Below are 26,372 nucleotides of genomic sequence, written 5' to 3'. Positions count from 1 at the left end.
GCCCAGATATAGAAAACAAAATTAAACCAAATCTGCCTGAAGTGGGCATAGGAAACTTAGAACTCATCCTGCTACACCTCTCCTTTTCTCCCGTTCTCTGCAGCCTTAGCATTGTAGTACACTTTAGAGAAACTCTAGAAGTCCCCAAGGCTATGTGGAAAAGTTGAGACCTACTGATTTAGTCCAACCCCCATGCTCCTATTTTACAGATTAAGAAATTGAAACTTGGAGAATGGGGGAAAAACTTAAGGTTATAGCATGAGTCAACGTCAAAATAGGGACAAGGATCCAGGACTTCCTATTCTTAGTCCAGCAGTTTAGTGCTACTTTCATATGAGACAATAAATGTGAAAACAACATAAATACATAAAGATATACAGATCTTATCTATTATTATTATTTAAATAATAAACTCCTTGAATGTCAGAAGAGGCAAGGAACTCTGCAGAGATCATCTAGTCCAACACTCTCATTTTACAGACATCCAGAAAGCAGAATGGATAAGACCAAGATTAAACAGTCAATTAGTGATAGGATTAAAACTGAAGTCTTGCCTATTGTGTTCTCTGCACATTTGCTTTATTATTTCAAAATAATTTTCATATTCATTATCTTGCTGAGCCTTTTGTCAATGGAGGGAGGGTTTAGAACACTATCCTCAATTTATATATGAGGAAATCTGAAATACAGAGTGATTACTGATACCAAAAAATATAGCTCAGTTTCAATAGAGAGTGCATATGCTTTCTATTTAACCACTATAACCAAGAAAATATCTTATTTGCCTCTATCCTGACTTATGTGCCCTGAATGTTCTACATCTACCCATACTGCCTCTTCCAAGTGTGAAAGAGGAGTAACACTTGACTTCCTGAGGGAGAGCAAAGGAAAAAAAGGGGAAGGGGAATCCCACTGTACTTTGGGTACTATTCAAGGTGCCTTCAAAGACGTTACTTATTTTAATTCTTGTCAAAACCCTTTCAGGTAGCTACTATTCCTAATTTAGAATTGAGGAAAATAAGGTTCAGAGGCACTGAATGACTCACCTGCAGTCACCAGCTAGTAAGTGGCAGAAGCAGGATCAGAAACCAAGTCTATGACCTTCGATGTTGATGCTTGACTTTGTCAATGTGATATCTCTTCTCAAATGGGCCCTAACACTATGCTTCAAAGACAGAGGCAGTGTAGAACAGTAAAAAAGCACAGAGGAGGAAAGAAGACTGAAGGACCAGCCCTTCTGTTCCACTGAATCATTATGTGACCTGGTGTGTTATCTCTATTTCTTTCTTGACCTTGGTTCTCCTATCTTAGGAGGGAATGTGGCAGGCACTAAGAAAATAGGAACAACCTAAGGAAGGTGGATTCAGAAGTCTTCAATCCTAAAATTTGTAAGGAACCATAAAAGACCCCGAATAGCCAAAGCAATCCTGAAAAACAAACAAACAACAACAAAAAACTTGAGGCATCACAACCCCAGATTTCAAGCTATATTATAAAGCTTTAGTCAGCAAGATGGTATGGTACTGGCACAAAAACAGACACATAGATCAATGGAACAGAATAGAAAACCCAGAAATGGACCCACAACTATATGGTCAACTCATCTTTGACAAAGCAGGAAAGAATACCCTATGGAAAAAAGTCTCTTCAACAAATGATGTTGGGAAAACTGGACTACTTTCTTATACCATACACAAAAATAAATTCCAAATGGATGAAAAACCTAAATGTGAGGCAGGAAACTATCAAAATCCTAGAGAAGAACACAGGCACAGCAACTTCTTGTTAGACACGTAACTGAAGGCAAGGGAAACAAAAAGCAAACATGAACTATTGGGTCTTCATCAAGATGAAAAGCTTCTCCACAGAAAAATAAACCATCAAGAAAACTAAAAGGAAGTGTATGGAATGGAATAAGATATTTTCAAACAACATATCTGATAAAGGGTTAGTATCCAAATCTATTAAGAACTTAACAAACTCAACACCCAAAAAAAGGAATAACCCAGTTAAGAAATGGGAAGACATGAATAGACACTTTTCCAAAGAAGACATCCAGACTAAAAGACATATGAAAAGATGCTCAACACCACTCATCACCAGGGAAATACAAATCAAAACCATGATGAGATACCACCTCACACCTATGAGAATGGCTAAACTTAACAACACAAGAAACAACAGGTGTTGGCAAGGATGCAGAGAAAAGAGAGGCCTCTTGCACTGTTGGTGGGAATGCAAACTGGTGTAGCCACTCTGGAGAACAGTATGGAGGTTCCTCAAAGAACTAAAAATAGAACTACCTTAGAATCAAGCAATTGCACTATTAGGTATTTACCCAAAGGATACAAAAATATTTGTATTTGAAAGGGTACATGCACCCCAATGTTTATAGCAGCATTATCAACAATAGTGAAACTATGGAGAGAGCCCAAATATCCATCAACTGATGAGTGGATAAAGAAGGTGTTGTATATACATATATACAATGGAATATTACTCATCCATCAAAAAGAATGAAATCTTGCCATTTACAATGACATGGATGGAGCCAGAATGTAATAAGTGACATGGACCAATCAGAGAAAGACAAATATCATGATTTCACTCACATGTGTAAATTAGGAATCAAAGAAGATGAACATATGAGAAGGAGGGGAAGATACAAGAGGGAAACAAACCACAAGGGACTCTTAATGATAGTGAACAAACTGATGGTTGTGGAGGGAGGTTGGTGGGAGATAGATTAGATGGGTGATGAGTATAAAGTTGGGCAGGCACTGGGGTCTGTTTATAAGTGACGAATCACTGAATTCTACTCCTAAAACCAATATTGCACTGTATATTAACCAACTAAAATTTAAAAAAAAAAAAGAATTCTTCTATTCATATTGGAATTTCTGATGGGAGTCTCAGAGTTCTCCTGAGTGTGACTCAAGGAGGACTGAAGACAGTCTGCATTCTTATCTTGTTTTTCCAACTTCAACTCTCTTTACTGTAAGGGCTTCCCCTGAAAAATTAAAACGCTACAGAAAAAAGGAGCTAAGTGCCTCTCCTTTGAGTGACCTACATAGACTGGAACAAACCCAAGGCCTGTTTAGCGTCATGCATCCTAAAGATAAAACTTTTTCTGGAGCTAAGACAGCCTAGAACTTCAGGGCTAATCACCCAAGGAGTGATTCTATGAAAAGAATTCCAAGCACTGTTGATTCCTAGAAAATTTTCCCCAAGATACTGCTTTTGGGCCTGTGGAAAAGGCTAGATGATACCAGGCACATAGTTTGTTCCCTGCCAAAAAGAAAGTCTTCTGTGAAAACGACTTAAAAAGTAGCAGAGTCCCTGTGATTCCAAGAATGTGACCATTTCCCCCACCTGTCCTACCCACCCAGAAACACAGGTGTCAGTTAACCCAGTACCATGGATGGGCCCTCAGCTAATGCTTTACAGGGAACCTCCTTAGGAGTGTTTATAAAGCTATGATAATTCTTATTTCTTTTGACCTAATGGTTAACTTTAGTGAGAAGGGACAGGAATTGAGCCCATATTCCTCTTCTTTGCTTTCAGTACCTTCCACAATCTGGCCCAAGTTCCATAAAATGGAAGTGTAAAGACCACTGGCTGGACTGGCAGTCAGAAGAGCAGGTGTCAAGTCCCAGCTCCAATTGCCCTCAGCATCTCTGGACTTTGATTCCTCATCTAAAAAATGAGGATAAACATAATGGCATTGTCTACTTCATAAAGTTATACAAAACAAATGGTACAGAATGCATGTGTGATTTGTGAAAGGGATAATGTTAGACACGTTAGAAGAGTTATAGGTAATATTACTGAGCTTATTTTGTCTTCTATTTCCCTCCATCAATGACCATCTTCTGATCATGCTGCTCTCCTCAATAAACATTCCATCTTCTTCCTGCTCTTAATAAACACACACACACACTTCTCTGCTAAAGCAGACACTTCAGTGTTCAGTTCCAATCCATCTTCCCCAGCCACCGCCATTCACATGGGCCTCCTGCTTCAAGAGGACGGGAAGTAGAAGAAGGTAGAACTGACAAGTTAGATGGTGGCTAAATCATGAATAGCCTGAATTCCATGCTATGCAGTTTAAATTTTAACATACAGAATTATTTGAATCTATCCACTGAGTTCTTCCATAGAAGGTGTTTAATAACTATCTTCTGATGAATAATGAATAATCTTTGAATATACACCTACTATGTTCCAGGCACTATTCTAGGTAGCCAGGGAAACAACAGTGCACAATACAGTCAAAGGCTTTGCCTGCAAGTTGGATGATCTTTTGGTGAAAACTGGCAAGTAATATATAAGTGGTAAATAATAAATATTTTCATATGGTGATACATTCAATGAAGGAAATACAACAAGGTACTATGATAGAATGGGGAAATTAATTGAGGTAGAGTAGGGAAAAATCTATGAGGATATGGCATTTGAGCTGACACCTGAATGATTGAAGGAGCCAGACATGCAAAGAGCCAAAGGAGGAACATTCCCAGCAGAAGGAATAGCAAATTCAAAGTCTTAATGTCACAAATGAATTTGGTGCATTCTTGGAATAGCAAGTTGGCTAGTGGGGCTGACATATGATAAAGGGAGAGGATATGGTAGGGAAAGTTGACTGGGTGGCAAAAGCAGGTTGTACATGGCAGTAATTCTCAACTGTGGCTACAAGTCAGAAACACCTGCAGAGATTTTACAAAGTATTGATGTCTGGTTTTACTCCCAGTAGTTCTGATTCCATTTATTGGGGGGGGGGGTAAGGGTGGCTGCTGTGATTGTTTAGTATATTTCCCACCCCCCATTGCTTCTAACGTTCAGCTAGGGGAGGGAACTGCTGATATTGGACCTTGCAAGCGAGTTAATGGCTTATGGACTTTTTACAGCTGACACCATATTAATAACAGGACAGATGCTTGACACTGGAATAACATTTGACAGTTTACAAAGTTCCTTGCTGTTTTTGCTCCTCTGGAGACTAGTGAGGTTCAGGCCACTCAGATAAGTAGTTCAGGGAGCACCAAAGAGATGATGTTCTTCAGATGAGATTTGGAAAGACCATCTGGGAGAAGTACAGGCTCCAAACTCACCAAGGAAAACACCACAAGAAATAGCCAGCTCACTTCTGCCAAGGTCATTTGACATTTGGTCAGACCCAAGTTTTATGTTTTCAAGCTGTCCTCCCTTGAGCTCTGTCCAGTGTTGTGCTAGAGTTGGCTTATAGTGACTCATAAAAAAACAAATCTGAGCATCTCTTCCCAATTTCACATTCAGTCCTATAATATTGGTAGCTTTATTATCAGTCCTGATAGCAGTGTCTACATCATGGAAATTAGCAAACACTACAGTATCAGGGCTCCTAATTCACCTTTGCCCCATTCTAGGCAGAAATCCAGTTTACTGACACACCACTGGTTCTGCCCTAGTGGTAGCTTTACTTTCTCCTAGTTGGGTCTGACTCTCTTGTTCTTTTCTCCCTATACTTTCACCCAACCACACCTATGAGGTTTGGTAATATAATTGGAATCACAGCTTGTGTAGATTCAATTGCATTTCAGAGGAATTTTGCTGTCTTCACATGCATTATCCAACAGATGTTTTCCTGAGCAGTAGTGTATAAATAACATTTCTTTAAACTGAATTCAAATATGAATGTAAATATGGAACATTTAAAGAAACTCTGTACTGAACACTTCTATAAGGTCAATGCAATAACTCTTGTAAAATTAACAGTCACTATTTCATTTATAAATTTTATCAGATCCAAATTTTAAATAATAATGATCTTACAATATTTGTGAAGGACAATTTGGCAAAAGCCTTCAAAATTAAAATATACATATGCTTTGACCCAACACATGTGTGACATGGCATTTATACATGAACATTCACTGCAACATTATTTGTAATAGCAGAAGACTGGAAACAACATAAGAGGCCATCAATACAGTCATACAATACAGCCATTAATGGAACAATCTCCAAGATATATTGTAAAGTGAAAAAAATGAAGATGCAAAAACAATAAAGAACACTAGTTCTGTGAGGAATATTGATATCTTAATATGTTTAACATATATATTATATGTTTATAAATACTCATACTATGTCTACAAGGGTATACAAGAAACTAATAAATAGTGGCTACTCCTGAGAAAGAGAACTGCATGCCTGAGGGATGGGGATTCAGAATTATCTTTCACTCTTTAACCTTTTGTAATTTTAAAATTTTGTATCATGTACATGTATTTCCCATTCCAAATACACATTTAAAATAAGCAAAGCTCTGTTATAAATTTCCCTATGACTTTGATACAAATCCTATTCCCTATTTGGGCTTCAGTATCCCTATCTACACAAGGGGATTATATTCCATAATACTTCAGACAGGAAGCCAAAAAGGGTTCGCAGCACATTCTAATTCCCAATTTTAGAGTCACTATTCATAACAGGTGTGTTGTCTATTCACCATACTGTGTAATTAGGGAAGTTGATCCTCTAACAGAGTCAAAGAAATATGTCTGTTATTAACAACAACAACAAAATGCCTACTGAAAACTCAATTGTTCAACCCTGTGCTGAAAATTCAAAAGCTACATATCAAGATGATTATAGTGTAGACTTTACCAAAATACATGTTTCTTGACAAGATTAAAGATCAGAGAGGAGGAGGAGGAGGAGAGGAAAGGGGAGGAAGAGGAAGTTGAGAGGAAAATAAAACAAAGAAAAAGGAAAAAGGAAACGAAAAGGTATGTGGAAAGAAAAACCCAAACCTGGGCCCATTAAAGATCCATTGAACTGTGTGACAGCTTCAAGAAAAGCTGGAGAAGCTTTTAGTGCCTCCCCTAAATGCTGCCTCACTGAGGTCAACATTGCCTGTGGTGTCACTGACATACCTACTGAGGGCTGAAGCATTACTGATTGGAGGAGGGGAAATGTGAGCCTGCATCCCAATTATTTCATGGCCATCTTCTTTAAGTCTCTCCCAAGGACTATTTTGAATGACTTCCCCTTAGGCAGTCACATTGTGATGGATTTATAGAACTAAGAAGCCAAACTTTCTTCCTGACTCTAGGAAAGCCCCACAAAGGTTCTGATAGTTTGGGATGGGGCACTCATGGAGGAATTAGTGGAAACTATAAAGAAAGGAGCCAGTGTAGTACAGTAGTAAAAAATGGGGCATTGTGGTTCCACAGATTGCATTAAAATATTTGCTCTGCCTCTTACTAACTGGAACTTGGAGCAAGTCACTTTGACTTCTCTGGACCTCAATTTAGTTTACTGTAAAATAGAAATAATAACTCATAGGCCTGCTAGGACATGTAAATGAAATAATGTGTGTAAAACAACTAACACAAGGTCTGGCCCTCGTAGACAGTCACTAAATATTGAAAAAGAAAGAGAAATAGAAACAGAGAGGAGTAAATGAGTGGGTTTTTAAATATAGGACCCAGGAAAAGATATACAAAGAATTTAGCAAAAGATAATGTCATCAGAAGACAAAATAATAGGATGATAATAATTTGTATAGTAATAGAAATGCTATCACCCTGTAAATGTTAAATCAACTCCAAAGGTAAAAGAAGTCAGGAAAGTTGCATTTTACAAAAGGAGTAATCTTGATGGACAACATGAAATTTTACTAAGTGAACAAAGCACAGGTAGAGCATTCCAGAGGATGTGATATATTTGAAAAGGCACAGAGGTTGGAAAGAGCCAAGATTGATGAATTTAACAGACTGTAAAACTGATGATTTGTTGGTCATCAAAAACTTTGTAACGTCACAAACACATTGACTCCATCCATTTTTCTCTCCCTTTGTACCAAAAACAAACGCTTTTCTTTTTACCACTACCTTAAGACGACCAAACAGGTTTGACTGTTCCTTCCTCCAACCTCTGCTCAGGACTGCATTTGGTGATTACTATCTGAAAGACCAGTAACTGACCATCAAGCATGACTGGGAAAATGACATCTGGAGGCTAGTGGGATGGTAGAATGAACTGCTGGCATGCTGACTGCTCAGTTAAAGCACTTTGGAATGATTTACCTTCCAACCATCAGAGAATGAGGCAGGGAAACTGGATCCATTGAAAAAAAGGTCCACCCATACCATCCATCCATTTTCCATAAATATAATGTATTTTCCTATTATACATTTGAGTTCCCCAAAAGAATTCTCACCAAAAATATTTAAATCAACTGAATTATGAACTAAAATAATGGTCACTGACAAAAATGAGAAATCTCTCATTAATCTTAAAATTCCTTTATAATGTAGAACCCCAAAATTTGTTTAATAAATTACTCCTTTCCACTGGTGATTAGGAAAGTCAGGAGAACTCAAAAGCACACGTTTCTACACTTTCTTTAATGAAAAACAAACAAAACCAGTAAAACACCCAGGCCAAGTGGAGGAACATCAGCTGACAAACAGGTCTAACTTCATCTGCTGGTTTTTCACTGTCCCAAAGGTCCCTCGGTATTTGAGTGTCTATGCATTTTGGAGTACATTTTTCAGTACTAAGGGCACAAGAAAGTTTTCTCAAAAAACAAGAGTCATGCTTAGTAATCCAGGACAAGGAGACCTGCAAAATTCCAGCTTTGAAAGAGACCTACTCTTAAACATTAGGAATGTAAAATTATCTTCAACTAATGACAGGCAATGCTGATGTTATTCAGGCTTAGACATTCTCACATTGAGTGTACCCCTTCTTTGTTCCCTAATAAACACCAACCAGTAGGAATCAGTTCATATATACTCAGCATCTTCCCAAATCATAAACACCTCCACCTTGCATTTGTAGGTAGCTTTACAATTTACAGATAGTGTTCCCATGCACTGTCTTCTCTGAACCTCACACAACAATACATGAGGTATTCAGGGAAGTTATTATCATTTTAAAAATGATGAATCTGAGGTTCAGAATGGTTAACAGAATTGTCCAAGCTCATGCAGTTAAGAGATGAAATCATTGCCACAACCAGGTATTTTATCTCTTACTCCTATTCTTTTTCCCACAGTTTTCCTAACAGCAACAAAAAATGTTAAATTATAGTCACTCTTCTATGTTTTGAAAGGCATGAAAACCATTTTGCCTATTACATTAAGAGATATATAAAAATTTTAAAACCTAGACTTTCTGGAAATCAGTTATCTGAGAAAGTTTATTTAGGTGGAACATTTCATTTACCTATCAATAAGGGCTGGAAATGGGGATAATATTCATTATGTAACTCAATGAAAAATTATTAAACACCTATTAAGTGCCAGAATCTATACTAGGCACATGGTTTCTATTCCATAAAACAGAGAAAATATTAAGAGAAATTTGGGCAGAATTAAGAAATTAATTAATTCAATAAGTATATATTAAATATCTACTCTCTGCCAGGCAGTGTTCTGGGTGCATACAATATGTAAGTGAACAAATATTAAAAAAATCATTACCATGACTAATATTACTTTAATGTGCATGAGGAGGTGCAGAGGGAAGAAAATAGCCAATAAGCAATAGACTTGATTAATTAAAATATTAAGTAATATGTTAGAAAGCAACAAGTGCAATGGACAAAAAGCATGGTAAGGGGGATGGAGAGTGCTGGGACAGATTGATTTTAAATTGAGTGACAGAAGCAAACGTCATTGAAATGCCACCTAGGAAAAAACTTGAACAAAGTGAGGGAGTGAGCTGCACAGATATCTCAGGGAAAAGCATACAAGGCAGAGGGAATAGTTGATGTAAAGGCCCTGATGTGGGAGAATGCCTAACATGTTCTGGGACTGACAAAGAAGCCAGTGCAGCTACAGGAGGAGAAAAAGTGGTAGAATATGAGGTCTGAGGTACAACAGCAGTACAGATCATTTGTGCTCCTATAAGTCATTAACTTTTAGGTCAAAGACTTTATTCTGAGTGAGGGGGAGAACTAGAGGACTCTGAATAGAGGGGGAGAATATGGCCTGGAGTACATTTTTATATGAATCACATGTGAAGAACAACATCTTTCTTCTTGCTTGCCAAACAAAAAACAACATTGGGGATCCTGAAAATTCAATTAACTTTCAGAGTCATTTTTCCTTGACACTTTAGATGTGCACTTTTTAAAGGTTGGGAACTGCTTAATCAAAACATCTTAGACTGGAGTAACGTCAGAGGAAATGATGGAGGGATGAATACTTCAAATTCTCTACTCCATAAAGGAAATTAGAAAATTGGGGGGGGGGGAGGGTAAAAATTAACCAAACAGTTGTAGCCAGGGAGCATTTATTCAAAACTCTGTGGTGTTTAAAATTACACAATTCCCAATCACTCCTTCTCCAGTCCCATAATATGCATGAAAAACAGCCTGTATTGATGGTGAAAAACAATAGCCTGTTAACCACTGGAGGAAACAGAATGGTGTTGGGACTTCTTCAACGACTCTTTCTTAGAGAATTGTCATTATTTAACCTGTCTGGGGGTTCCCTGAAAGATTCTACCCTAAAGACTATGTTTATTTAACCTGACTTATAGCCTGCCTAGTGTAAACAGCTTTTTCCCTGTGGAAGTTTCTAGAAAATAATAAGAGACATCAGCTTGGCTAAGTTGGTAGATAACAATTGTGGCAAACAAGGAGCTAACCAAAAAGCTTTAAAAAAGTGGGGAAATGATGGGGCACCTGGATGGCTTAGTCAGAGGAGCATGTGACTAGTGATCTCGGGGTTGTGGGTTCAAGCCCCACCTTGGCTGTAGATTACTTAAAAATAAAATCTTTAGCTATTTCCAAGACCTACAGCTGTCTCACCCCTGACCTTTGGAAAGAGTCTGTGTTCATCAAGTCTCCCCATCAGGAATTCACTGACCATCTTGTAAAGACCCACATGAGTCTCTGTGTAGAGGACCCAGGCTCTAGCTATGGCCACTACATAGTTTTATACAAGAAAAATAAAGTGCATTAAAGCTTGTTAAAAATAAAATAAAATAAAATAATAAAATAAAATAACATAAAATAAAATTTTTTTAAAGGTGGGGAAATAAGATGTTCATAGGAGGCTTTGAAAACCTTCACTATATTCCCAGGCATCTAGAATCAGTTCCAAAAAGTTACTAAACAAGCAAACAACAACAACAAAAAACAAACAAACAACAAATAGCAACAACAAACAGCCATGAGGTTTGACAGGTATAAATTCTACCTTATAAGTTAATTATGTTAAATGTAATTGGAGTTAACACTGGTATTAAAGACAGAGATTTGCAGAATGGATTGAAAAAACAAACTGCAACTATGCTGTTTATAGGAGGAAATTTTAAATTCAGAGACAAAAATAGATTGAAAGCAAAGGGATTGAAAAAGATATTCCATGCAAACAGTAACCAAGGGAGAGCTGGAGGGCTATACTAATATTAGATGAAGAAATTAAGACAAAAAATATGACTAGAAACAAAGATGGAGATATTATAATGGTAACATGTTCAATCTACTGGGAAGACATACAATTGTGAACATACATATCTAATAACAGAGCTTCCCCCACAACATAAAAACTGTCAGAACTGAATGGAAAAATAGAATATTCAGTCATAAAATCTGGAGACTTAAATACCACACTTTCAATAAAGAATAGAATAAGTAAGAAGAAGATAAGAAATGGAAAGTCATGAACAACATAACCAAATTAGACCTAACAGGCATCTACACAATACTCCACCCCGAAACACCACATATGTATTCTTCTTAAGTGCACAAGAAATATCCTCCAGAAAAAAGAGCACATTTAAGGCCATAAAACAAGTCTTAATAAATTTAAATTTATTAAGTCATACCAAGAATGTTTTCTGATAAAAAATAAAATAAAATTATAAACCAATAACAAAAGACAGTTTCAGAAATTCACAAATATATGAAAATTAAACAATGCAGTGTAAATAATGGGCCAAAGAAGAAAACATAAGGGAAATGACAATATATAAAATGAATTGAAATGAAAAGATAACATGCCAAAATTTATGAAATTCAATGAAAGCAGTGCTTAGAGGGAAGTTTTCTACTGTAAATGCTATGTTAAAAACAAGATCTCAAATAAATAGTGTAACATCTTAAAATGCAGAAAAAGAGAGAGCAAACTAAAAACAAAGAAAGCAGGAAAAAAATGATAAAGATTAGAACAGAAATGAATGAAGTAGGGGCACCTGGCTGGCTCAGTCAGAGGAACATGCAACTCTTGATCTCAGGGTTATGAGTTCGAGCCCCACACTGGGTATAGAGATTACTTAAATAAATGAAGTAGAAAATAGAAAACAAAACAAAACAAAATGAACAAAACCAAATCTTGGTCCCCTGGAAAGATCAACAAATCAATAAACCCTTTAATAAACTAACCAAGATAAAAAAGAAAGAGGGTTAAAATTATGAAAATCAAGAATGAAAGGAGAGACATTTCTATTGAAATAAAGACAATTTATTGAATCATCTTAACTGAAATTAATTTTATTGAAATAAAGATTATTAGAGAATACTACAAAAAATTGTATGCCAACAAATTGACTAACACAGATGAAATGAAGATATTACTAGAAAGATACAAACCTCCAGAACTAATTCAGAAAGTAAGTAGAAAATCTGAATAGACCTATAACAAGTAAAGAGATTGAATCAGTAGAATAATAATAATAATAATAATAATAATAATAATAATTTCCTACAAAGAAAGTTCCAGGAACACATGGCTTTACTAGGGAATTTTACTAAATGTTTAAAGAAGAACTAATGCCAATTATTTACAAACACCTCCAAAAAAAAAAAAAAAAGATAAGCGAATACTTTCGAATTCATTTTATGAAAATATTATTACCCTGATAATAAAAGAAGAATAAGATAGTACAAAAAGAAAACTAAAGACCAATATCTCTTATGAATATAAAGGTAAAATATGAACAAAATACTAGCAAATCAAATCCAGCAATATATAAAAAGGATTATACCCCATAATGAAGTGAGATTTATCCCAGGAATGTAAGGTTGGTTCAACAAACAAGAATCAATCAATGTAATATAGCAGTTTAATGAATAAAAGAAAAAAAAACAGATGGTGATCTGCATTTGACAAAATCCAACAAGCTTCCATGATAAAAATACCAGGACTAAATAGAAACTTCCTCAACCTGATAATAGATATTTATGAAAAACCCACAGCTGGTGGTGAGAGACTGAAAGCTTCCTCCCTAAGATCAGGAACAACGTCAGCTGTCACCATTACTAGTCAACATTGTAGTGGATGTTCTAGTTGGGGCAATTAGACAAGAAAAAGAAAAAAAAGGCATTCAGATTGAAAGGAAGATGTTTGCTTTTCTCAGATAATATTATCTTGTATAAAGAAAATTCCAAAAAAACACACAAAATAACTATTAGAGCTAATAAATGAATTCATCAAGAATGTAGTAAATAGATCAACATATAAATATTAATTATATTTCTATAATAATAGCAATGAATACTTCAAAATGAATTTAAGAAAAAAAACTCAATCTGCAAAAGCATCAAAGAGAATCAAATATTTAGGGGGTAAATTTAACAAAAGAACTGTATGCCTTATATGTTGAAAACTATAAAACAGAACTGAAAGAAATTAAAGGACAACTAAATAAATGTAGAGACATCTTGTGTTGATGAATTTAAAGACTTAATATTGTTAACATACAACGGTACCCACATTGATCTACAGATTCAACATATCAAAATACCCAGCTAGCACTCTTCCTGAAATTGACAAAGTGATTCAAAAATTTATATGGAACTGCAAATGCCATAGAATAGCCAAAACTATCTTGAAAATGAAGGACACATTTGGAGGACTCATACTTCCCAATTTCTAACCTTACTACAAAGATATATTAATCAAGATACTGTGGTAGTTGCATAAGGATAGACATATAGTTCAGTAGAATGTAACTAAGAGTCCAAATAGAAATTCATATAAGGATATATAAGGATAATAAGACATTCTTTCACAAATGGTATTAGGACAGCAGGATATCTGCATGTAAAAGAATGAAATTGGGACCCCGCCTCACATCATACACAAAAATCAATTCAAAATGGATTACAGACCCAAATATAGCAGCTATACCTACAAAATTCTTAGAAGAAACCATAGGTGCAAATCTTTGTAACCTAGGATTAGTATTTTTAGATAGGACACCAGAGCTAGCAATAAGAGGGGAAGAAAAGATAACAATGGACTTCATCAAAATTAAAGATTTTGTTCTTTAATGGACACCACCAAAAAATAAAAAGATATATAATGGGTTAAGATGTTTGCAAATCATATATCTGATAAGAGACTTGTATCCAGAAGTCATAAAGAACACATACAAGTCAAAAATAAAAACAGGAATAATCCAATTAAAACATGGACAAATATTATGAATAGTCATTTATCTATAGAAGATGTACATGTATAGAAGATGTACCACATGAAAAAATGCACGAAATTGTCAACCATTAGCAAAATGATAAGTAAAACCACAATGAAATACCATTTCATACCAACTAGGATGAGGCTAACAATAATAATAATAATAACAATAATTGATAATAAAGTAACAGATAATGTGTTGGCAAGGATGTGGAGAAATTTGAGCTCTCATATACTTCTGATGAGAATGTAAAACAATGCAGTATCTATAGAAACACTTTATCATTCCCACAGGAAGTTAAACATGGACTTACCATATAACCCAGCAATTATGATTTATCTAGAAAATTGAATGAAGTACTGATACATACTAAAACATGGATTTAACCTTGAACACATGATGCTAAATGAGAAAGGATCCAGATAAAAAGGCCACATGAAGTTGTTCCATTTATATAAAATGTTCAGAATTGATAAATCCATAGAGACAGAAAGTATTTTAGTGGTTGCCTGGGTCTGAGAAGAGGGGGAATTGGGAGTAAGTGCTAATGGGTACAAGGTATCTTTTCGAGATGATGAAAATTCTCTGGAATTAGTGATGTTTGCATGACTTTTTAAATAAAGATACTAAAATCAATTGAATTGCACGCTTACAAAGGATGAATATTATGGTACATGAAATTTATATAGACAGAGATATACAGATATATCTATATCTATGAAAGGAAGGAAGGAAGGAAGGAAGGAAGGAAGGAAGGAAGGAAGGAAGGAAGAGAAGAAAAAAAAAGTCTTAGCTTGCCTTTTGTTGCCAATAATTCTTAGTCTATGGGAGAGGAGTCAGAAAAGGAAATCAAGGGTGTGCTGTAAGTTGTAGCACAAATGATTTAATTTAAAAGCATGGAAAGGTCTTTAGGGGTGCCTAGGTGGCTCAGTTGGTTAAGCATTTGACTTCAGCTCAGGCCATGATCTTCTGGTTCCTGGGTTTGAGCCCTACGTCGGGCTCTGTTCTGACAGCTTGGAGCCTGAAGCCTGCTTTGGATTCTGTGTTTCCCTCTATCTTCTCTCCTTCCCCTGCTTGTGCTGTCTCTCTCCCTCTCAAAAATAAATAAACATTAAACAAAATTAGAAAAAAAAAGAAAAGGTCTTTAAAGACTCCAAGTCACTGATGAAGGCAGGTCTACCTACATTACGTCCTAATAACAATCTCATACATTTGTAAGGTATGTTAGCATTAGTAAATCCCCTCCCATACGTGGTCTCACAACATACCCATGAAGTAGCAAGGACAAATAACATTAACATCTTTGCAGAAGCAGAATTCTAGAGAGCTTCAGTGACGTCTCTGGGGTCACATGCTAGCTTTCTTTTTTTCAGTGGTGGTTTTACTTTGCCATGATGCATGTAGAAAGCAGACTCTTTTCTAAAAGGAAATGAACTCTAACTCTTCCCAATGTCTAACCTTATTCATTGTATTCTGTCACCCATTTTCTTTTCACATGTGACAGCAAGATTCTATTATCTGCAGTGCCATGGAGTGAGATTGCAAAATAGTCCTTTGAAACTGCATTCCCAGTATTTCAAAAATGGAACCTTGAGAGTAGGCAGATCCACACTCAGTTCTTCCCCCCACTTCACTTTTCTATCACTCCATTGTGTCATTACCATATTAAAACATCCAGCAGTGCATAAAATGGAATAGATCATTATAAAGTGAAAGAATAGGGGGCACCTGGGTGGCTCAGTCAGTTAAGCATCAGACTCTTGATCTTGGCTCAGGTCATGATCTCACAGTTCATGAGATCAAGCCTGGCATAGGGCTCTGCACTGACAGCATGGAGCCTGCTTGGGATTCTTTCCCTCTCTCTGCCCTTCCCCCTCTCATGCTCTCTCTCCTTCTCTCTCAAAATAAGTAAATAAACTTTAAAAAAATTAATAGATAGGGGCGCCTGAGTGGCTCAGTCGGTTGAGTGACCGACTTCGGCTCAGGTCATGATCTCACGGTTTGTGAGTTGGAGCCCTGCATTGGGCTCTGTGCTGACAGCTCAGAGCCTGGAGCCTGCTTCTGATTCTGTGTCTCCCTCTTTCTCTTCCCCTCCCCCACTCAAGCTCTGTCTCTCTGTCTCAGAAATAAATAAACATCAAAAAAGAAATTAAAAAAAATAATAGATATCTTCCTCATTACATTGTGAAAAAGACAAGGATGAAGCTTATTCATTTTTGTCATTCCAGACTGGAATGAATGGAAAAAAATCTCAATATACATTAGTTGAATGCATAAATGAATAAATTATTAATTTTTAAATTTTTTTGTTGGCCAAGAGAGCTCCCTTTAATGTGCTTCTTAAAGAACCAGCCCAGGTCCTAGACAATCATAAGGTTTTTTTTTTTTATATGAAATTTATTGTCAAATTGGTTTCCATACAACACCCAGTGCTCATCCCAAAAGGTGCCCTCTTCAATACCCATCACCCACCAAGGTTTTGACAGTTTCCTAATGAAGAGTAATATCTTTCAGGAATGATAAGAATCAACAAAGACAGCACCATCATTTTACAAACTTTAAGTCTCATTCCTTCCCTCCATAATGGCTGTTTGAAATCTTGGTTCCCCTTCAGTCTCAATGAGTTTGGTGAGGCTGATCTGTGGAATACTGGCTTAGAGCCCCAAGATAATGGATAGAATGGGTCACGGGAGGTCAGAGGACAAAGCTTACCTTACTGCCACCTCATTGCCAGCCCACCACAGCCACTACTGACCCTGGCAGTTTGGGCATAAAGAGAAAAAAGAAAAGAAAAGGACCTTGGAATCAGTTTCACAAGGTTCATTTGTTAGGCAAGAATGCTCAGCACAAAGCAAATATATTAAAGGCAGAGAAACTGCTCTATTGGGGAAAACATAAAATTTTGAGGGTGATGGAATTGAAAAAGCCCATGTATTTATAAATTACAACAAATAAATTCATTCCAATAATATCACTTCTACAATGTGCATACAGCTTAGGAAACTGCCCTGTTGCCAAATGCCAGATAAAATCTATGTCTGCTGGGAATTAAAAACACTAGGCAAAGAATCAAGAGATTTGTCTTAGAGCAAGTATTGTTTTTTCTATAAACCCTGCAGCGTATCTTTACAGGATTTTAGCAACCTTGCAACTGAGGCTGAAAGCTGAGCTCTAATGGGAAGGCACTTTTCATGGCCTTTCTTGGGCATTTTCTAGCTACTGCTCACTTGCTGGGAGACAGTATATCCATAAATAAAATTATATATCTGCTTATCCCTGTATCATGCAAAAGTGGTTGGACATATTGTCAATTTGTAGGCTATCTTTGTAATAAACTATTGGAGGGTGGTAATTTCACTTTGAGAAACCTTGAATCAGAGGTAATCATTGTGATGTAACTGCACATTGGTGGAGATATGCTTGATGATCTTGTACATAGAAAACATGCAAGTGAAGAAGAATAAGAAGAAGGAAGAAGGAAGGAAGGAAGGAAGGAAGGAAGGAAGGAAGGAAGGAAGGAAGGAAGGAAGGGGAGATGCAAGCCATGAAGTGATTTTCAAATAAGGCTGTTTCCCATATAGGCAACTCTTTACAAAAGGTTCCAGGGTGGTCAGAGGCAAGTATTTATTTAACAACAGCCATGATTTTCCAGAACAATGGTAATGAGATCCCCTAGAAAATAGAAACTAATACTCATTTGATGCTTTGAAATTTATACAGTGATATTATAAGCAGTAGTTCCTTTGGTTTTTCAGCCACTGTATTATCTCCAATTTATAGATGAAGAAAGTAAGGCTTAGAGAAATCAAATGAATTTCCTAAGGCCTTCTCAACCACATCCTAGCTGCTTTAAAATCTCTGAACCTAATCAGAGGAAGGCTTATCTGCAGGACCTATGGTCTGTACATATTCCCTGATGTGAGTCACCAAACTCTGGATCATATTTCCTAGAATAGTTAGAGTCTCTTTGAGGCAATACATCAATCACATTCTGCTCCAAAAAGGGATCAGATTAGTCACTAGTGTTCCTAGCATCATAGGTGTCAAATGCTCACAGCATCACATAAGGGCTTGCTGTAGAAAGTGACTTTCCTCTTATTGGATATGTGTGTTAAGTTTTTGGCATTACCCTAGGACCCCTTGGGAGCATAGTGGGTGGGTTAATAAACATGAAGAATGGTTATAAGTAAAGATTTGGCCAAGTTGACATGGCTAAAGAAGAATCACCTTATGGGAAGATCTAATGCCCAAAGAAAGCTCTTTATTGTTTGATCTCTGGTTCCAAGGAACAGATTCTTTATTTTGTATAGTGTACATCCCGTTTGTTCTTCTTCAGTATTTACTAATATGCATTTTGATGAATAATAAATCATCTCTTTTGTTTTTGTGGGAACCCAAAGAATGTGATCTAAACTTACACTCCGGGTGAAGAGGGCAAGAACAGTGGGTGGTAGCACTAGGTAGCACTCAGTAAGAGAAAATGAGTCTCAATGTGGACGAAAAAATAAAAAAAAAACCTGGGGGATAGAACTAGAAAATGCAGTTTGAATTCTTACAGAGCCCCTATATCCTCAAAATACAGAGGGTTCCATGTTCTACTGTAACTTGGGGAGCCTTTTTTCCATGTGGAATTTACAGCTCTTCAATAGATTTTGCAGTCTCCACCTAAACAAGAAAACTGGAGTATCTGGAAGCCGCAACCCCCAAAGCATGTCAGTGAAGTCAACCAATAAGTTAATACAGCCACCTGCCTCACTCTAATTCCTCAAATGTACCAAGATGGCCTCTATCACACATTAGTAGTTATAATCCTGTGTGATGGCTGGTGTGAACTTACTTCTATGTGCTGAGTCTGCCATGCTGTCCTGAGTTCTCCTGCCCTGCTGGTTTTCTCATGTCCAAAGTCCTCATGATTTTCTAATGTTCATTGACACTAATTTTGACTTGGATGTCCCCTCATGCCATCACCCCTACAATTTTATATGATGTCAGCTGTTGGGTTTTCTCAGAACTCACTCATTTCTCCCTCATATAAAGTGATCTCATTGCTACTGTTTTACACACAAACCTAACACAATTCCAAGTCCTGTTAAGTGAAGCATGTTTATCTCTCTCTACAACTCTTCTTCTGCTTCCCTCTTCCCCTTCTGCTCTTTCATCCTGCCAAATGCTCAATGCCTTCATTTGACTCTTGGCTTCTCAGAGCTTGCCACTTTGATGCTTAATCTAAGCCTTCTTATTTCGGGTAACAGATAAAAGAACCTGTTCTGAATCCCCTATGCCTTTCAAAATTTATGAGACTGGTGTTTTGTGCCTTCAGAGTCCTGCCAATGGATATACTGACAACCTAATTCCCAATAGTATTTTCTGAGAATGGTTGAATGTGTCCCAGAAAGTCAAGTCTTCCAAAACAATTCCACATATGGTGGGGGGTATCAGACACTGTGACAGATCATGCATGGCAAGATACTTTCAAACAGAGGGGACTTTAATAAATTCCTAATACATAACACATGATTTTGGATGTATATATAGCCACCTGCCTCCTTCCAATTCCTTCAATGTGTCTACCATTCCTAAAGATCTTCCCATTATATGCTCCCACCCCCAATGCCTGCTTTTGACTCAGATAAATGTGTCTACCACACCACTGGTACAAATGGATCCTAAGGAAATTTTAAAAAGAAAAAAAAATAATGTGCATGAATACAACCTAAGTACATGTAAGCAATCTAAATATCTAACAATAGATGCATAAGAAAAAAAAACTACCAATTATGCAAGCATGAAGGCAAGACGTAAAATAATGACATATATTTTGGTCAGTTGTTGTGTGAAGGTGGTGGGCATTTAAAAAGCCATTAGTAGAAAATATAAATCTCCAGACAGATGATGTAATTTCACATGTTTAACATTGTAGGGTGACACCCATGAGGCACAATTTAATCCAAAAGAGGTTTCCAATGCATCTACAATAAAATCATGGTTTCATCAAAGTGAACCTTCCACTAAGGAAATCAGTTTAGCAGAGGGAAAAATATGGGTAAGTACATTGCTGAAGTAAAGCAAGAAATGGAAAGAACCACAAGAGAGGGAGTCATGAAGTGCTGTGGGAACACAGAAGGGTGGGATGTCTTTTGGTGGAGTGGAAGCCTCATGGAGGAGGCATTTGAATGAGACCTTGAAGGATACCGAGATGTGGAGAAAAATCACTTGTAGCAGAGGGAGTAGCCTGAGTAAAGGTGAGGAAGAAGAAAGTGTGGGCATGAAATAGGATAACAGAATAGTTTAACTATATTGCAAGCACAGCCTCCTGCAGTGTTTTAATATCTTTGGGTGCAAAACAAATACTGATCATCCATTTTAGGAATAGAATGAAAAACTGAACATAAATCATCAAGCTGAAATAAAATTACATAACATTTTTTTGGGGGGGGCTTTGATTTAAATCAATTAGTTTCTCCATAATTCTTAATAACATTGTTTCTTCTGGCCTTTGATTTAAACCAATCAGTTGCTGCATAATCTGTTCCATGTTTTACTTACCTCTTTCAGGACACTTATTAGAGCAGTATTTAATGTTTGTTTCTGCATTGTTATCCCCCACTAAACTTCAAGATCTTTGAAAAGGACTGTGTCTCATTCATCACTGAGTTTCCAGTATCAAGCAGAATGCCTGGAATATGCTTGCCTCACTGTGTGCTGGTTTGCTGCTTCTGCTGGACTCAGATGTTTTACTCATCTCTCTCTCCCTAGCTCTTAGCACAAGGCCTGACATATAATAGAAACTGAATGTATGTTGAACCTAGATGAATTAGTTACCTTACTTCTTTCTTAGTCCTCTGTGCCTCAGTTTCTTTATTTGCAAGTATCTACTACCTCATAGGGGTATTGTAAAGATTACGTAAGCACTTAGTGGTGTAGTGCTTAACACAGAGAAAAAGTTCAGTAAATATGAACTGCTATGATTATCATCATTATTATTGTTTTCTGTTGTTGATAAGGCTTCCAGAACTGCTTATGGCGGTAGGCCCCTCAAACTGTGCTGGCCTTGATCAGGGTTGTCTTTGGGCACAGAGCAGGGGTGCTATCCCTGTAGACTTTTTTTCTCACCTGTCCATCACACTGCTTCTGCTGTACTTAGATATTCTGTGCAGTATTAAAACCATAGCTGACTTCGGAGGGCACGTCCACCAGGCTACAAGCTCCCTGACAACAGGGTCAACTCACACTCATCTCTGGGCCTACACAGGGCCTGAAATAATACTTGTTCACTGTTAGAAATGCTAGTGTGAATTAAATAATTCACCTGTTGCTATTTACATATGGAGGTGAATAGCTTTTATTCATTCACCTCCATACCTTCTTCCTTGCTGCTTACCATTGCTCTAGCTAATTCCTTTTGGGTTTTTGGTACTGAGGAGTTTACACATCTACAAAACTGTCATATTTTGAATCGTGTGAAATATGCCATCTGTATGAAAATAATTACTATCAAATTATATATGTAAATAGCAACAGGTGAATTATTTAATTCACACTAGCATTTCTAACAGTGAAATCATGGGATCCCTGGAAATATTCTATAATTTGATATGGGGCTGATTTCTCATTCATGCAACAGGAGGCATTGTCCACATTGTCTAGTTCACTTTATTTTTGAAAGTCTGGCACTATGCAAGGAAACTTCCAGTTGCCTTATGTCATGTAATTCTTACAACTTCTCTGGGAGTGGTCATCATTATCTCCATTTTATAGGTGAGAAAATTAAATTTCAGGGAGGAGATGTCATTTTCCCATGGGTACACAGTTAACAAATGTACGTAAATCAAGTATTTTACCCCTATATCAATAGGGATTCTAGGTAGAGAGCATTCTAGTATCTTTGTAGGGCTCTTAGGTAGATGAGAAATCATCCCATATATTTTTTGTTTTCTACATCTATTTCTGCTCCAATGTAACCATAATATGAACCTAAATTTGCTGGCTAGTCCTCATCAAGTTGCAAAAACAACAAAGAAGAATGTTTTCTAAGTAACATGGGCTACAGAGGAGTTTCTGGGGAGTTATGGAGGCTACACAGATAGTGTGGACGAAGAGGCCATTGTAGGACAGTGGGAAGCAGGAGGCCTGTCAAATGCAGATAAAAGACCAACCCTGTCTGTATTCAGAAGCCTAGCAGAACTAAGGGACCTAAATAACTGGATACCCACCTACTAATGGGTCCTAGGGGCCCTCGGCAGGGTATTAACCATCTCCCCCACACATAGAATTTTGGACAAGATATGAAGGTGATTCAAGTAGGAGTTAGAGATAAGCAGTATGCTACACATTAGATTTGGCTGGCTCATTTTTAAAAGTATCAACATTGGAGAGTGAATGGGGGTAGAGGGATGTACAGCCAATCTATGGGAAGCAGAATGAATTCCAGTATATCACTAGTGTTCTATTTTAAACACAGTGGAGTCATAGCTCATACTAAGACATTATCCTGTTTTTGAAACAAATGCCTCTTACCCCCCAAAACAAATGAACAAACAAACAGTAACACTACAACCAAACCACACTCCTACAAGAAGTCCAAAACATCAATGATATACAAAGCAAAACTCTATATAAAAGACAACCTGGTTTGGTTTCAAAAAAACATCCATCTGTATTCCGGAAAAGAAGGCTTAAAATGTATTTACACAGGTGCTGGCTCAGATTTATGACCTTTTCCCTCCCTGGCCTGTGGCTATGGACCTGAATTTACCAGGGAGGTCAGACAAGTCTTGAGGATGAAGACACACAGATAGCTCTAACACCTTCAAGTCCAAAGCCTGGAATCCAGGAGAAGCAATAAAACATGTGCTTGTTGTGCTGTCTGGGGAGTGTTACACACAGTGCCCAGAGAGGCAAAGAAGGAAAAGGAAGAGGCTGACTTTTGACATATTCTTATACAAATACTACTGACCCTTAATTAACACTGAAAAGATGTGTGTGTGTGTGTGTGTGTGTGTGTGTGTGTGTGTCTGAGAACCTTACATTAATCAGGGACTAACACAAATACCATTTCCCATCTTCCCTTTCTGCTGACCCTGGGGACACCATAAGGATATGTGTGCCAATGATTAAGGCTTCACTCCAGAAGGAACCAAAACTTACTGGGCACCAGGAGCTGTGTTACACATCATTTAGTTCTTACAATAGCCATTTGAGCTATTACTCTCCTCAAAGAAGCACAGAGAAGACTTGGGACTGAACTTGGGTCTGCCTATTTCCCATGGCTGATGCATATAAAGTGAACCACTGGCAAATAGATACATCTGGAGTATCCGTAAAATTTCAGAGATTTATTGTTAAATATTTAGACTGTTACAGATTTACTGCTGAATTCTTCAAAACCATATAGTCCAACCACTTTATTATTCAGATGGAAGTTTCTAGGGGCAAAGACAGAATGAGACATGCCTAAGGCCACATGGTGAGACAATGACAGGACCAGAACCCTTTTGGTGCTCTTGTTTCACCACCTAGACAACAGCCTGCTTCCAAAAAGCCAAGAGATTAGAGTAGGACAGGAATGCACAGTTCAGCATGGGGTGGGGCAGGCACAAAAGGCTGACTGACGGCTGGTCAAGGGACCTGCTGCATGTGATAAGGGGAACTCACCCCCCTCTGCACTCCATAATATTCCTCAAAGAAGCCTCTAGCTTTCATGCAGACTTGCCTTTTGTTTCTCTTTTCCCTCTTCCTGAAGTTCCCTTCCTACCTTTTTTGCATCTAGCAAATTATTATGCATCCCTCAAGACCTAAATCAACCCTTAACTTTTCTGTGAAGCTTTCTCAAACTTTCCAGGTAAAATAACTCATTCTCTTATTCCATATGCACAGAGGATTGAGTACTTACTTCTAGTACAGCACTTACCTCACTCTGTTATGTTGAGAACGCTGTCATATTCACTCCACAGCCACTAACTAGTTGCAAGACTTTGGGCAAGTCACTTTAACTCTTCTGTGCCTTGGTTCCTCTTGCAAAGTGGGGGCAATAATAATACCTATATCATAGGGTTGTTGTGAGGATTGAATGAGAAAATGTCTATAAAGCAATATTGGGTATACTGAGTGCCCAATAAATAACTTTTTTTACTATCTCTCATCCAAGTCCCTGGTAGAGGTCTGGCGTACACATTAAGTAAGTACCTATGAATAAATGGACACCATGTGGGGAAAGTGTCAGTTGTCAGCCATTTTGGATATCTCTGTAGTTAGGATACTCCTCTGAGGGTCCATAAATTCCTTATCAAACACTAGACTAGACTAGTGGTCTATAGTCTTTTCTGTGTTATATGACCTCTCAAAATCACATGAAAGTTATGAAACACTCCCTAAAAAATCCATACACATTTATACACACAAAACCTTGCAAGAGTTTTCATACCATAAAATGTCTCATAGAGCCCTTCTATCATAGACTAACATTAATCATTCCCCTGCTAAAGGGAAAAACATAAAGTTACAGAAGTAGAAGGGACTCACAAAAGCTGAGTACTTTCTGGAAGCCAAGGGCTGTTCTAAATGTTTATTATTCTGCCTCACATAGTTCTTGAGTGTTTCAAGGTAACAATCTCTGTGGCTCTGCTAATTGGCTTTGAGGCTAGAGGATCCCTCAGGCAAGAAACAAGAAATCTCTAGGAAGCCCTAATATCTGCCAGTTATAGGTTCTGTGAACCTGGAAGAGTCATTTCCTCTCTCTGAGCCTCAGTTTCCTTATCCATAATATATCTTGGCCAGATTTTTAGGTTTCTAAGTTTCCTTTCTTCAAGGTTCAACAGATTAGCATTTTCAGAACCTGTGATTCCAAGCACTGCAAATCTTTTAAGTCTTTTTATTAAACAGCTCATGGCTGAGTTAGCTGTCCAGAAAGTGAAAGAGCTTGTACCATGGAGCTGTAGGAATGTATTTATATCTAACTTATAGAACTGTGAGAGGCCCATTCTCCAGGGCACACAAGCAGATACCACAATGAAATCAAGGTCCATCCATGTTATGATGCATCCCAGGAGGAAAAGGAAGATCAAAATTTTAAAACACTGATAGAGGACAAGACTTTGTGGCTTTTAACCTCTGTTCTAAAATACAGTATTTTATGTTTTTGACATCAAAGAGGAGGAAAATAAATTTCTCTTACTCCTGGCCCCATGGAAAACATTCTCTGGTACACTTTGAGAAGTCTCAAAGCCAAGGGTCAAGGAACCAGGGATCTACCATTTGTATGTATATGCTTTGTCTCTGAGCATTTCCGTTAGCTTGGTAATGAGCAAAATTCTCTTGATAAAAGGTGTTAAACTATGCTTTCTGTACTGTGCATGTGTGATGAGAGTGAATGAAGAGCTACTAATGCTGATTTTATCAGAATCAGAATTTTCCCTATGAAGAGTAGGAGATGGTGGAAGGACTATGGCTCACATGTCCCCAGCTCTACCTAATGAAGAAACTGCTCTTTTCACCACCAACTCTTTTAAATATTTGGGGCTTTCTTAGGAAGACAAGCTCCCTCAAATTAGTGCTACTCAGTGTCTCCTTGGTTTCTCCCCACAGTACTTATGTCTTTCTTAACTTCTGTCATCTCTTCACTGTTGGCTTTCTTATTTGCCTAGACATAACAACCCTTTCTTTCTACTTTGAGTTAGTATGTTTATATATTTGAGGGGAAGCTATACTATAGCAGAGTGACTGTTACCTTTGAACTCAGAACACCTGGGTTCAAATTCCAGCTATTCCATTTACTACATGTTGATTAACTGTCAAAGCCTCAGTTTGCTTATGTGGAAAATGAGAAGGATAACTTTGCCTTCTGTCTCAGATGGCTTTGAAGTTCAAATTGGCAGTGGATATAGTGGCCCTGCATTCACTGAAGAGCTTTAAAGATGTCCAGGATTATGATCACCAAGCTCCTTGAGGCAAGC

General features: G+C 37.3%; 1 protein-coding gene across 2 annotated transcripts in view; it reads right to left on the bottom strand.

The window, feature by feature from the left end:
- Positions 1–26,372, bottom strand: part of AR (androgen receptor) — a 181,336-nt gene that overhangs the window by 44,170 nt on the left and 110,794 nt on the right. The window lies entirely within an intron of this gene.

Source organism: Felis catus, chromosome X (assembly GCF_018350175.1).
Source record: "Felis catus isolate Fca126 chromosome X, F.catus_Fca126_mat1.0, whole genome shotgun sequence".
Classification (NCBI taxonomy): domain Eukaryota; kingdom Metazoa; phylum Chordata; class Mammalia; order Carnivora; family Felidae; genus Felis; species Felis catus.
Note: the sequence above shows the minus strand (reverse complement) of the source record. Positions and strands in the feature narration are given on the sequence as shown.